Below are 13,928 nucleotides of genomic sequence, written 5' to 3' on the forward strand. Positions count from 1 at the left end.
AAATATGCAAAAGGAAAGAAACACTTTATTAATGTTGTATACATTTAGGGTTTGCCGACTGAGAAATAAAAAGCTACAGGATGGCATCTGGGGTTAAGTTTTCAAGATTTTGATACAGGTTTATCTTGTAATGGAAATGTAAAATTAATATCTTTCCTCAGACACTGTACTCCAGTTCAAAGCAAAAACAGACCTTCGAAGTGTTTTCCTAAGTGCATTCCTTAGTAGGTACTTAGGCATCTTTGGCTGCAGTTAGAGCATCAAATCTGGTGTGGAATTATCTAACAAGTCTGACACATCGATTTTCTTGGTAGAATCGTTCAAAGTTTAACCTGATTGGTTGGATGGACAGTCTTTTTCAACTCTCTCCAGGTAGATTTTTTTGGTTTCTTTTGTGTTTTTTAACTATTATATTCATTTACCTTTTTTTTAAAACCTGGGAAGACTTTAAGAACATTTGATGGCAGAAATATCAAAAGCTAAACGGGCACCTGCACAAATTTGAAACCATTTCAACCAACCACTAGTTATGTGCCATAAGAAGACGCATACAAGCATATGGGCATTATATAAACATAACACATGTAATTAAGAGGCAACATCATCAAGATAAACAACAGAAAGACATCAGAGAAGCAGACAAATAGGAAAAAAAAACACCAAAAGAAAAAAATGCAAAAGCATTAGCCGTAAAAAGTTAGCAGGATACTGGCAGATTGGGAAACAGCTGCAAAAGTGGCAATATATGGAGTGATCCCTATTATTTTAGTTGAAGATGACTTTGTTCAGTTAACAGCTTTTTAAAATTTAAAGAGAAAGAAGAGCAGTGATCTCAGTGACACGGTAAAGGTATGAAGAGCACGAACTAATGCATATTACAACAGGTTCATGAGGTTAACCACTTACCAGAGAAATACAGAGTATGAGAAGTAAGAATATCTGTCTCCGTAGTTCACCGTTGTGTGCTGACCGGCGTTAGTCTAGCACGAGAATGGTCGGTTTATCCATCAAAGGTAAGGTGGAGAATAATCTGTTTGGGAATACTACATCATTAGGTTTATCTTTAGATTGTAGCCTGCTGACATGATGTGAGAAGGACATGGTGATCTATGATAAACCCTCAAATGCGACAATCTTTCAGGCTACAAGGGGGACAGAACCCTTCCTACCAGATCACACAACATCATCTTGGTAGTGTTTGGAGTACAGAGGCCCTGACGGCTGAAGTGGAATAAGTGCTGCATCTGACAAGTGACTAATGGCATTAAGAACTGTTTATCGGTGCAAAAGTTAACAGGACCATTTACACAGAAATAAAAATGGATATAAAAAATCCACAAACCTTGTTGTGAGCATGAACTATTTTCTATATATTGAACTATATCGATCGACTTCTTCAGTCTGCATCCATCCATATTCCAGTGACAACAAGCTCATGCTAGCGACAGACATACAGGATGTAAACATTACTCCTCTCAGCTGAGCTTTGATGGATTTTGACTGACATATCAAACCAATGTATTCTGCCATGTTTATGACTGGTACTTCTACACATTGGTCCCTATAACACCCCACCTGACCTAAAGAGACCCTAGTGGGAGAACACTAGATGCGAAATTATGTAACTGTGTTGGATAATGTTCACTTCCACCAAGTTCCTTCCACTGTTCTGAATAAAATATGAGAGAGGAGCTCTTTTTAGCATGATGTTGGTAAGTATGCAACCACCAGCCACAACATCATTTGTTATACACCATGAATGCTAGCCGTGAGGACACTGAAAAGTTATTTTAGGGTATGGCTGCACCATGGCAGGAGACTTCTTCCCTGGTCCACTGTGAGGGAAGACATCAAATACGTATTATTAATAAGAGAAACAGATGTCCATAAAAATATGGCAAATTGTGGAATTTTAAGCTGTTTGGAGGTGCAATCTGTTGATTTTTGCTGAAGGAGTGCACGTGTTACATATGGATGACTGATTCTGACAACCATGATTTTTACTGTAAATCATTGTTGTCAAAAAAAGAAGCCAACACTCGGATACTAATCAGTGCAAAAATAAATAAATAAATAAATAAAAAATCTTGGCTTATTTTCTTGGCTTACTTGGCTTACTTATTTGCAGCAGTAACATACCAACAGTGCCATCTTCACCTCCTCCAGTTGACACAATTTCACACAGCATCTGCAGACAGGACGGCACAAAGCCCCTCCCCTCACCAGCAGCCGAAGTAGTCACCATTCACAACACTGAAGGACACTTTGAGGAACTTCTAGAGGTCAGTGGAGCTCATGTTTCAACAAGATTAAAGTATCAAACAGTTATTAACCAGACCAGTGCAAATGTTAATGTTAGCCATTTAACTATTAGCGATTATCCTGCAGCCACATTAGTCGTCATTTATTAATGGGCCAGCCAGTGGCTCAATAATAAAATGATAACATTAATCTTGGAGCTAGGATTCAAATACTATTGTTCATGCCTATCTGTAATTAATATACTGTACAGCATGGAATTTTCTCATGAATTGTCTCCCAGTTTAAAATGAGAATCTAAAAATCCCAGTGTGATACTGAATGCCATTCAGCTGGACAAAACTCATCCTTATACAGTACAATAAGCAATCAGTATCAGCAAGAAGAACAAAGCTTATTTTTGTTAAAGCACTGAAAAACAATTAGAGGCATTCTTTAGTTCGGTGAAACAATAACTAGATCGACTACTGCTTGCAGACACACAATAGAGTTGTTATGTCCCATGATACAGCTCTGACAATTGTACTTAAAAAGCTTTCAGAATGAGACAAAGCAATTGTGGGGGGAAAAAAAGTCCTATGAGGTGATTCTTGGTGCCTGATTGTCCTCTACACATGCCCTTGGGAACTGTGACCAAAGGCCACCTTTGTTTCATCAAACCTGAGGCTTTGGCTTTTCATGGTCTGAGAGTTGTTCAGATGTCTTTTAGCTAACTCCCTGGGGGCTGTTATGTGCCTTTTAGTGAAGAATGGGTTTTCTGCCAACTCTAACAAAAAGGCCTGATGGTTGAAGCGATGCACTGAAGATTGTACTTCTGTAAGGTTCTCCTGTCTCCACAAAGGAGCTCCGAATCTCACTGGATTCATCAGTAGCTCCAAACTCTAAAATCTGACCTGTGCTTTAGGGTGCTTTTAATGCTGCATAAATTTCCATGTGTCCCTCCTTATATGTGCGCCTTTACACAATCGTGTCTGATAGTACAATTCTACTAACCTGTTAATTTTATATATCATGCACCTCAATAAAATAAATAAATAAATAATAATAAATTAGGCAAACACACAAAAGACGTATTATTACATTTAAGTCTATATAATATATTGACTTTAAATGTTTACTATAATATATATGTATATATATATATATACACTCAAGAGTAAAAACTCTTGAGTGTCAGCCTGTGTAAATAAAAGTTTTAATTTGTTTTTAAATGTATGCACAGCTGTAATTGATCTCAGGTTAGAACACAGCTTTTTCCAAAGAACAGACACACAATACATGATAGCACCTTCAGCACATTTAGATCTAACTCTAGGAACAATTAAAAGATCTGCACCTGATGACCTGAGAGGCTGTAAACAGTGAGAAAGTCAGAGAGGTATTGGGGGGGGGCAAACCAGCGAGGGCCTTATGAACTAATAAAACAATTTTAAAGGTAATTGAATATTGTACTTGGAGGCAATGAAGTGTCTTCAGTACTGTGGTATGCTTAAATTTCCACAAAGCTGTAATATAGATGCAATCACAAACAAGCCACAATTCATTATCATGTGTAAGCAACTTTATATCTCTCTGTCATCTAAGTCCAGTTGTAACACTTGATATGTTACAGTTTATGAAACATTCCCTTATCTATTAAACTGATTTAGAGAGCTTGTGCTAGAAGCAAAATTGCAGCTTGCCTAAAAATCATGCCGTAGGGAATATGACTGAACCCCAGATGGTTCTGGGATATGAAAGTCTGTTTACTCTGATGTGTGCTGTGCATTCATCTTTGGTTGACTACAATATTGCTACTTCTCAGTGAAAGTTACACTAAATATTATCGTGCCTTCAGATTTGTCATAGTCACAAAATGAACTCATCCACTGCAAAGCGCATCCTATTTTACAATACCCTTAGCAGTGGTTTTACCCTCACATACCTGTCTAGATTAATGTTTATGTCATCCTCCACTTTCCAAGCTCCATTTTCACCCCCTCTTTCCTCCTCACTCACGCACTAATTGGTTCTACAGCCTTTCAAGCTGCCACTTCTGCTGACAGAAATCTACTTCAAATCCCCATCTGGATCCAACTCGCTTTATCTCTTCAGCTAATTTCATTTCTAAAGCCAACAATTATTTTCTTGTCCTTTAATTGTTTCGGTTGGTTGTTTTTGTTTTTGCTTTGTTGCTGGGTTATGACCGTCATCAGTCAGTGTTACCCCCTTGCTTACGGCCAAAGGCAGAGCTGCATATCTGGTTCGGTGTTATTTTCAAATGGAGGTTTTGTGTGGAAACTGCTACTGTTTCTACTGTTGTTTTCTTTTCTACATGTTTACTGATTTTATGTAACATTACTTACAGGAAAAATGACTTTTAAATTTAAGATAACATTAAGATAACTTTAGGTATATGATCTATAATTCTACATTTTACTAGAATATTGTTTTGATGAACAGAATATTTAATGGGAATGTGAAAATGTGAATCTACTCTATGTTCAAGTGTTGCTGTGAAGTTGCCTTCCTAAAATAATACAACATGAAACCAAGTGACATGCAGTTACTTTTGCAGATACGTATCTTTATACTTTATATATTTAATATAATATTATAATATCTGTTCAGTGTCCAGCATCATATTCTACAAATCACAGATTATAGTTGCTGTCCTGATTATTTTTTTTAGCATATTAAATATATGAATAATAAAAAACTAAACAGCTGAATTAAAAGCCTTGAGCAGTGTGTGACATGGTGAACTGTCAATATATACAGCAGGGTTGAAAATATGAATGAACAAAGAAGGTGGAGTTTTGGCAAGCAGTGCTCGCCTTGCTTGCCTTGACAAAATAGGGAAACATCCATCCAGGTCACCTGTAGCAAACCAGACATGTCAGCCAATGTTTTGTTTTTCAGGCTTGTGTTCTTTATAGTGTCTTTACTGAATCTAGTTTCTTCATCAAGTTTCTCTGAAGACTTTTAACACCTGCTTGCAACAATTGGTGTGTAAAGGACGTATCTTTTTGCAGATGTTTTTTGTGCCCTTCAAATAAGTTTCTTATTTTGACATCCTTGAAAATCTCTGTTGATCAGGACATTGCAAAGGACACACTGTTAGGAATTTTAATAGGGTCTGTGGTCACTGCAATGATTAGATTATTTATATTTTTGAGAGGTTCACACACTGGTTCTGGCCTCAATTATTTTGACCTTGGAGATGGAACTATACTATCCCCACATTGTGATCATATTTATGCAACCAAGTACAGTGAAAAACAACACCAAAAACTAGGTCTCTTTCTTTCTGTTTTTCTATTTCTTGAGCCCAGAAGCCAGCTGAATTATTAAGAAAAGTTACCAGCGGAGGGCAGAGGAAAACCAAAAGCCAGGGAGAGGGTAAAGAAGGATTAAGTGAGAAGCAGTGAGAGAAGTAGAAGGGAGGGAAGCATGCTCCCGTTAGGATGTGTAAGCGGTGCTCTAGGGCACCAGTCTGTGTGTGTACCCTGCAGATGCCCTGTGCTGTCTAATCTTATTTATTTTCCCACTCTACTTACTTAGATACAGTACGTGAGACTGTTCCCACTGCTGGCCTGATAGTTGGTGCCTGCTTATAAACAAAAACATCCACGCTCTCTGTGCTGCCTTAAATAGCTCATATACTTTGAATTCCACCCTCTGTGACCTGTTTGGTTAATAAAATAGAGTATATCTTTCAGACAGGTAAGAGAGACATTATAGGTGGTCAACAAAACGTTTCAAAGTCATTGCACGCAGGAAGTTTTCACCAAAGAACACTTGCTGAGTGCTTATATTAAAATATCTAATAGAATATTGAAATACACCGTTGAATATATTTAGGATATTTTGTGTGTTCTTCTGAACAAACAACACTGGAAAGAGCCTTTCAACTTTGTGAAAGCAGCTGTCATCTGTAAGATTGCTCTTGCCAATCCCCAGCCAGCTACCTGGCCCCAAACACTGTAGGTTGTCGGGTTTCTCAGGTCCTGTGCTGTTTCTGTTTTGAGCAGATTGCATGAGATTTGCTTTCACGTCACTTTTTAACATTTAAACTTTTACATGTAAAGCAAGCAAAGCGATCTGATACATAATCTCACCAGCAAGTTACTCATTACAAGACGTAAGGGTTCTGCACAGTTCAGTAAAATCTTGGATTGGTAACAACCAATTAATATTAACAAGCAGTCTCAGTATAGAATTCAAACACTGCAGATTTTTATAGCTGTTGTAAAATGACTAAAAAAAACAGCTCTGTAATTGGTACACCGAAGAAAATAAATGAAAGGCGAGGGCCTGAAAGCATTTTTTGAATGTACGTATTCCTTAAAAAGGCATATGCTTTTATTTTTGTCCATGAAGCTTCTGGAAATTTAAAGTTTAACTTACCATGTCGCACATGTTAATGCTTTGGATGCTTCTGGGAACTCATTTGCTAGTAATTTAAACAAGAGAAAATAAAATAAACTGGGTGACTAATCCAAAAATTAGAACATACTCTTGAGACTCTTGAGTCTTGTCATTTTTTTGTATTTTGTTAGGAAAATGGAAAATAGCAGCAATTTATCAAGACATGCAAATAGAAATAGAAAAACATTATATAAAGCAAAAACAGTTCATGGGGTATGTCCACCTTCAGCTGAACTCTCTTAGGCAGCTTCCTTTTCATTTGTTTAAGCTGTCTTCAGCAATAGTCCTCCAGGATTCTTGAAGGACATTCACAGCTCTTCTTTGGATGTTGGCTGCCTTTTGTTCTGTTCTCTGTCAAGATGATCCCACACTGCTTTAGTAATGTTGACATCTGGACTCTGGGGAGACCAATCCAGGGCTGATAGTGTTCCATTGTGTGTTTTCCTACCCAGGTTTGCTTTTACTGCATGTGCAGTGTCTTTGGGATCATTGTCATACTGAAAAATAAAGCTGTTGCCACTGAGATTGTATTGAATGGTGGGTCAAAATCAATTTTGATAAGGACCTCACCTAACCATCGCTCACTGAGTCAAAGGAGCTTGGAAAGAAAAGCATCTGGACTCCTTTAAGTTGCTTGAAGATGTTTAACCTCTCATCCGAGAAGCTTCTTCAGTTTTATTCACACAGAGAGTGAGACGGGGGCAAGGTGCCACTGCCTGTCAGGGCTGCAGTGTTGGGCAGTGGCCGGTGGCATGGTAACATCTTTGAGCTGATTACTGTCACTGTACAATAATAAATAAAAATAATATATTTTAATGACTAGTATTTCTGGTAATGACAAGCAAGGGCAGGAATTTAGTTTAAATGTCGAGTTGACTAGATGCACAGATCCCTAGAGCCAGAAGAGGTCATGAGGATGCCTCCCCTTTTGGAAGTGCGCCGGGTACGCCCAACTGGGAAGAGACCCCGGACCCAGAACCCACTAGAGATGATATTTCTCATCTGGCCTGGGAATGCAATGAGATTCCCCAGCAAAAGCTTGAAAATGTGGCTGGGGAGAAGGTTGTCTGCAAAATCCCCTGCAGTGCAACCTGACATCAGATAAGTGGAAGATAACTGATAGATGCATGGGGGGGATATTATTATCTCTCTCTATTTCCTTTGGCTATTAGTTACAGTTTTCCCAATCACCATGAGCCAAAAATCCTCATAATGAGAATGAAATGTATAGAAGTAAGATATTAAATGACATGTAATGGCCACAACCTTCAACATTTTTAAACATATCACATTAGCGTTATCTTACTTTATGTTATCATTCATGCTGGATGCTATCACTTACAGTCCAGTATGTCCAGTATTTTATTTTATTTTTTTTGTCAAACTTTTTTTTTTATTTTACTTGTAGCACAGTGAGCGTCTCAGGGCAAATGATATTCAGCACTATCATTTCAACCCGAGCCTTACCCTTTTTTGTTTTTTTAAAACTATCATCACTTCTGTAGAAAACACTTTGCAAAGGTGTGCCATTTCTTTCTTTCCCTTCAGACACTACACTTATCTTTTGCAACATCCTCCCTGCCTTCTCCACTTCACCTTGAAGTGAACTGCTTCCTTACAAAGAGTATGGCAGCATGTAGACAGGATGCAGATTCTGATTCACTAACATTTGCACTGTGAGAAGAACAAAATTGGCTGGAGGGCAATGTTTTATGAATCTGATGGTAATTTTTGCATGTACTATTATTATTTTTTGTGCAGGGTAAGAACATTTCTGTGGACATATAAGTAAATGAGGCCTGTGGCACACATGGTAACGGGGAGTAGTTTCACACAAATTGCTAAATGAATGTTTCCATCTCAATCAGGCTAAATTCTACAGGGATGCAAACGCACACATTGCACTGTCAGTGAATATTTTGCAACATCATTAAGTTTTTCTTAATAAAATAATTGCTGTTATCATGTTATATATGACTAGTATATGAATCGTATCAATTATGATCTAGTTTTCAAATATATAGGCTTAAAAAAGAAGATTAGAAATATCAAGTAGATACAAATTTAACTCAAGTAGCACTACTGTATTGCTTATAATCCCACACATGCCACATGTTGTTAAGCTGTATACTGGAAATGCTTCTTTGGCTTTGAAGTGTTAAAGAAGTGTTAAAATTTAACAAACACGCAACCTTCCTGTTCCCATAGAAATAAAGTTATGTGTATGCGAATGTTATGTCTGTTTGCTCTAGATAAAAAAATAAAATTAAATTAAAAAGCAGCTGCAGACGTAAAGTCAGTGATAACCACTTTTTGGCAGATGAGGATTGCTTTTAGGTGTCCACATGACTGTCATAAGCAGTTATCGCAGATGCACCGTAATTTATTTTTGTTCTGGAACTAGGCCTAGTCTCAATATCAGGCTCTTGCCACACTGCATAACTGCATTAATCTCAAGCAAAGAACATATTACGATCAGGATAAGTAAGGACTTTGAATTAATGAAAATCCCAAATTACACAAACAGCACAGAAAGCAAAACTCTCTTGGACAGGATGGCCAGTGCTATCTGGGGCTGTGTGGACATTAAATACTTTGTGGCAACAGCGGGGGGTGTCTGAGCAATTAGCTTAGTGCCTAGTCATGTCATGTGTTTTTCCCCTTGCAAATATTTGATGGCACTAAGGCAACAATGGGTTTTTTTTTTTAACAGAAAATTTAAACAGTGCAAACTGCTTCATAATAGTCAGAAACTACAGCTTAATGATTATAACTGAGACCACATCACACAGCATATATATATATATATATATATATATATATATATATATATATATATATATATATATACAAGATCCATAGAGGCTGGGGTCTATCACACCAGGCAAGACCCCAGGTGCAGGCTGTGTAAAGATGCCCCAGAGACAATCCAGCACATAACAGCAGGGTGCAAGATGCTAGCAGGCAAGGCATACATGGAACGCCATAACCAAGTGGCCGGCATAGTGTACAGGAACATCTGTGCCGAGTATAACCTGGAAGTCCCGAGGTCAAAATGGGAGATGCCCCAAGGGTGATGGAGAATGACCGAGCTAAGATCCTGTGGGACTTCCAGATGCAGACGGACAAAATGGTGGTGGCTAACCAACCGGACATAGTGGTGGTAGACAAACAGAAGAAGACGGCCGTAGTGATCGATGTAGTGGTTCCGAATGACAGCAATATCAGGAAGAAGGAACACGAGAAGCTGGAGAAATACCAAGGGCTCAGAGAAGAGCTCGAGAGGATGTGGAGGGTGAAGGTAACGGTGGTTCCCGTGGTAATCGGAGCACTAGGTGCGGTGACTCCCAAGCTAGGCGAGTGGCTCCAGCAGATCCCGGGAACAACATCGGAGATCTCTGTCCAGAAGAGCGCAGTCCTGGGAACAGCTAAGATACTGCGCAGGACCCTCAAGCTCCCAGGCCTCTGGTAGAGGACCCGAGCTTGAAGGATTGACCGCCCGCAGGGGCGAGATGGGTGTTTTTTATATATATATATACACTTCCCACTCTAGTCACACAAATAACTACTTACTAAATACTTATCTGGAAATGGGACACATTAAAATGCAGCAAGATCTTCAAGTTAAACAAAAGTTGTTTACAGAGTGACAGACGAAAAATAAACAGAAAGAAAAAAGAAATCAAACAGCGACTGACAGTATCAAAATTCACTAGAATAAAGTCCCAAATTAACTTATGATTTGATTTACTACTTTACCTTAATGGGCCCCACTCACACACACTCACACATCAAGCCTAAATCACCCAGGTCCGAGTGTTGCAGGCCCGAATTGCTGCCTGTGGTCTGGGGAGCCAACAGCCCAGAAAAACAATTATTATATATAATATATAATTATTTTTCTTTCAATTTTAAAGTAAAAGTAATTAAAAAAAAAGATTTTTGTCCATGTCAATTTTTAGATCCTACTTGTTGTTGTTAGTTGTTTGTCAGATGTTTACGGGGGTACAAAACTAACTTAAATGATCACTATGATTGATATACAAATAACACTGTCAGAATGGCCATAAAGGAGCTTTCTCTCTCTGAGCACAGATTTTCCTTTCAACATCTGCAAAGGTTTGCCTGTACTGCTGATCAATATCACTTTTCTTTGCAATTACTTATATAGGCGAACTGTTTCCTGCTTTTAAAAACCCACCATTCAGACTGTTTTCTGTTTCCTAACAAAAACATGCACTTTGTGATCCTCTAACAAAAGACGATGCGGTTAAAAACAAGCTGTTACTATGCGATTTTTTGCGGCCCATTATGGTGTTAATTCCATTGAGGCGCACCACTAATTAGCTGTCAGTTTCATTGCTTTTGTTTTTTGTTTTTTACTCTTAAATTTATGTCTTTTGTTTTAGTCACGTCTATCTGGGGCCGCAGCATGCGACGCCAGACACCTGTCAGTGGTGTTACAATCCTCTGCATTATTGTCCTCTCAGCTCAGAAGCTTCTGTGTGTCTGTGGCATGTAAATGAGAGCAGCAGTCAGAAAGCTGCTGGTAGGACAGCGCTTGCACACACGCTCGGATACACAAAATGACCACGGTGTGCCTAAGAGCTTTAACTTTAAAGTGTGAGTTTACAATCACAGATAAAAACTGAAGTAACCCCCTGGGTGTTGTGAGTGTCCTATGAAACAAAGCTGACAGCCAGAACAGTAAACATAGAGCAGTAAACAAAGCAAGGGTAAAAAAGGAATCAAGTGGACCATTACAGATGAAATTATGTGAAAATTGTTGCACCAGTTGCATCAGTTATTATCATAAGATGTGTAATGTATGACGTAAGTGTGAACTGTGAGCATTGTGCATTTGTCTGTTGGAGATCAGTGTTGCCAGTAAACTGATTAATTGAAAAGTCAGACAGGAAGTCATAAGATTTTAAAGAAAATCTGACACTGAGTGGTACAGTTCGCCTTTTAGCTCAAGGCAAGCAGTGCTTCCGCAGTGAAATCTAAGAATTATTTGCATGCTCAAACAACAAAGTTCCTGCATGAAAGAGCTCACATGTGGCCAAGAGCTGACTGATAGCTCCTATTTGGATTGACACTATTAAAAAGCAGATTCTTGGAAGGGAGCTACAAGCTAGCAAATGAGTTAGAGAACCAAGAGAACCAAGAGGACAAGTACAAAAAACAGAGTAACTTAAATAAAACCCAAGAATGCTCCTTGTGGTGTAGATATAGTACTTTTGTGTATGATCGCCTTGAGGAGACTTTTGTTGTGATTTGGCGCTATATAAATAAAATTGAATTGAATTGAATGATTAAAAGATGTTTGTTCCATTATCTACCTGCCTTTTTAAGCCATTTTTAATCTTTGTGTATATGTTTTTTACAAGTAAATAAAAGAAGAAAACCATGAGCGAGGCCAGAAGGTAAAAATGGGGCAAACTGCTGCCATTTTTGTGACACAGGTAACAAACAGCAACAGCTTACTAACTGGGAGGGAGAGCTTAATTTCAGACATAAACATACAGGTCTGTAATGTAGTCCTCCTCTGCTTTTTAATCCCAGTCAATTGCTTGTTCACACTCGTAAACATGCTCCATAATTGCCAGTTCACTCACATCTGCTGACTCCCGTACATCTGCGTCCGACGTGTATTGGCCTTTATTTGAGAACACTGAGCTGACTGAACAGGCAGATTGTTAGGCTCCTCGGTGATAAGGGTCATCACCATTGGTTCCCTTTTAGAGGCAGCAGCTGCCATAGAGGATGGCTTACTAGCTTGCAGGAAATCTAATATTTCCCATGTGTCATGTAGTGTTCACTCATGTCCAGGGGGCATTTTCACTGCTTGTGGGAGAAAACTGCAGGCTGACATTATGATGTGGTCATTGCTTATAAGCAGTGGTATTTTTGAGCTCTTTAGCTGACTACATGTATCAAATGGATCTGTAAATAATACAGCTGCACAGTCTTTTGGGAGATTTCTTTGTCCTCAAACCTTTCCCCACACCTCTCTCTTTTTCCTGTTGAAAGGAAACCTGTGAAGACCAATATAATTTCTTTTTTTTTAAACTCTTGACAGAAAAACAGCCACAATAAACTCAATGCAACTCGTTTTTTCCTTTTCTGTAACTCAGGAATAATAGAATCAGCTGCTTTGTAATTTGTAATTTTTTTTTAAGTTTTTTTTTACAATGTGTTTTAGTAGAAGAGCGATTTTGTAGTACATTACGACTCACAAGATGAATTAGTAAGAAACATTGTGAAATTGTCTATTAAACTTAACAACAACAAAAACAGCCATTTGTTAAAAAAAAAAAATGTTATCAGAAAGTCCATCGAAAACCTTGACTTGTGATTGTTTGGACAAAAGTGAAAGCGGTGTTTTTAAATGCACTGCATTTCACAAAATAATGGTAACTGAATGTTCCTTAAAGTGACTGGTGACAATGCATAAATATATTTACGGCGCTGATGTGGAGACAGTGAGTGAGTTGAATAGATTCATGGTCAATAGAAGCACTGTTAGTTTGAAAATTCCTTTTTTTTCTCCCACACACTGTGCAACCACTATCCATAGAGACCGGCTAAGATTGCCAACCTACTGAGAGCTGTTCATGCTATAAAGCGTCTTACACAGTCTTAGACATATGGCACGTTTGCATTATTGAACAGCTGCACCACAGAACAGCGGATGAAGTACATCCAGCTCTCTGTGCTAAAATCTAAAGAGGAAAAAAGGCCAAATTTTGAATTCAACAATTCCCCCAAAACCATTCCTTCTTCTTTTCTATCCAAGTATATTTGAAATAAGTCCGCGCTCAGATTTGGCTTCATCTGTCCCTTTTCACTCACTCCACCACACTTTGTTCTGGATAATGCTTCACATTTCCCAGTAGATCTGGCTGTAAAACACCTGTAACTTGCCAAAGTCACCCCTTACTTGTGATCTTCTCTAAAACAAACAAACAAATTTGCTAAAAGGAAATTACAGATTTATTATTCAGCGATTTTAACAACATGTTGCCTGTTCCAGCTTTTATGTAGCACTCTATCCAACCAGATGACCTCTGAATTGTGCGCAGTTGACCGGTCCTGAATAAAATCTTTAAATAGCTTGACCTCACTTTCTACCCACAATCCCTCAGTTTCACATCTAACTGCATCCTCTTATTCCCAGGTGACCCAACAGTGATCTATGGGAGCATAAGGCATTATCTAACTATCTTGAATGTGATTTTCCTCTTCACACTGCCAAG

General features: G+C 38.4%; 1 protein-coding gene across 2 annotated transcripts in view; it reads right to left on the reverse strand.

Annotated features, from left to right (window-relative positions):
• drd2a (dopamine receptor D2a) overlaps positions 1-13,928 on the reverse strand; it is a 46,697-nt gene that overhangs the window by 20,324 nt on the left and 12,445 nt on the right. The window contains exon 2 of one of the 2 annotated variants that reach the window (XM_039622332.1): positions 907-1,030. The exons of the other annotated variant lie outside the window; for it this stretch is intronic. The gene's annotated coding sequence lies outside the window, so the exon portion shown is untranslated. The remainder of the gene's footprint in view (positions 1-906; positions 1,031-13,928) is intronic. 2 annotated transcript variants of the gene reach the window in all.

This window comes from Oreochromis aureus, linkage group 14 (assembly GCF_013358895.1).
Source record: "Oreochromis aureus strain Israel breed Guangdong linkage group 14, ZZ_aureus, whole genome shotgun sequence".
Lineage (NCBI taxonomy): Eukaryota > Metazoa > Chordata > Actinopteri > Cichliformes > Cichlidae > Oreochromis > Oreochromis aureus.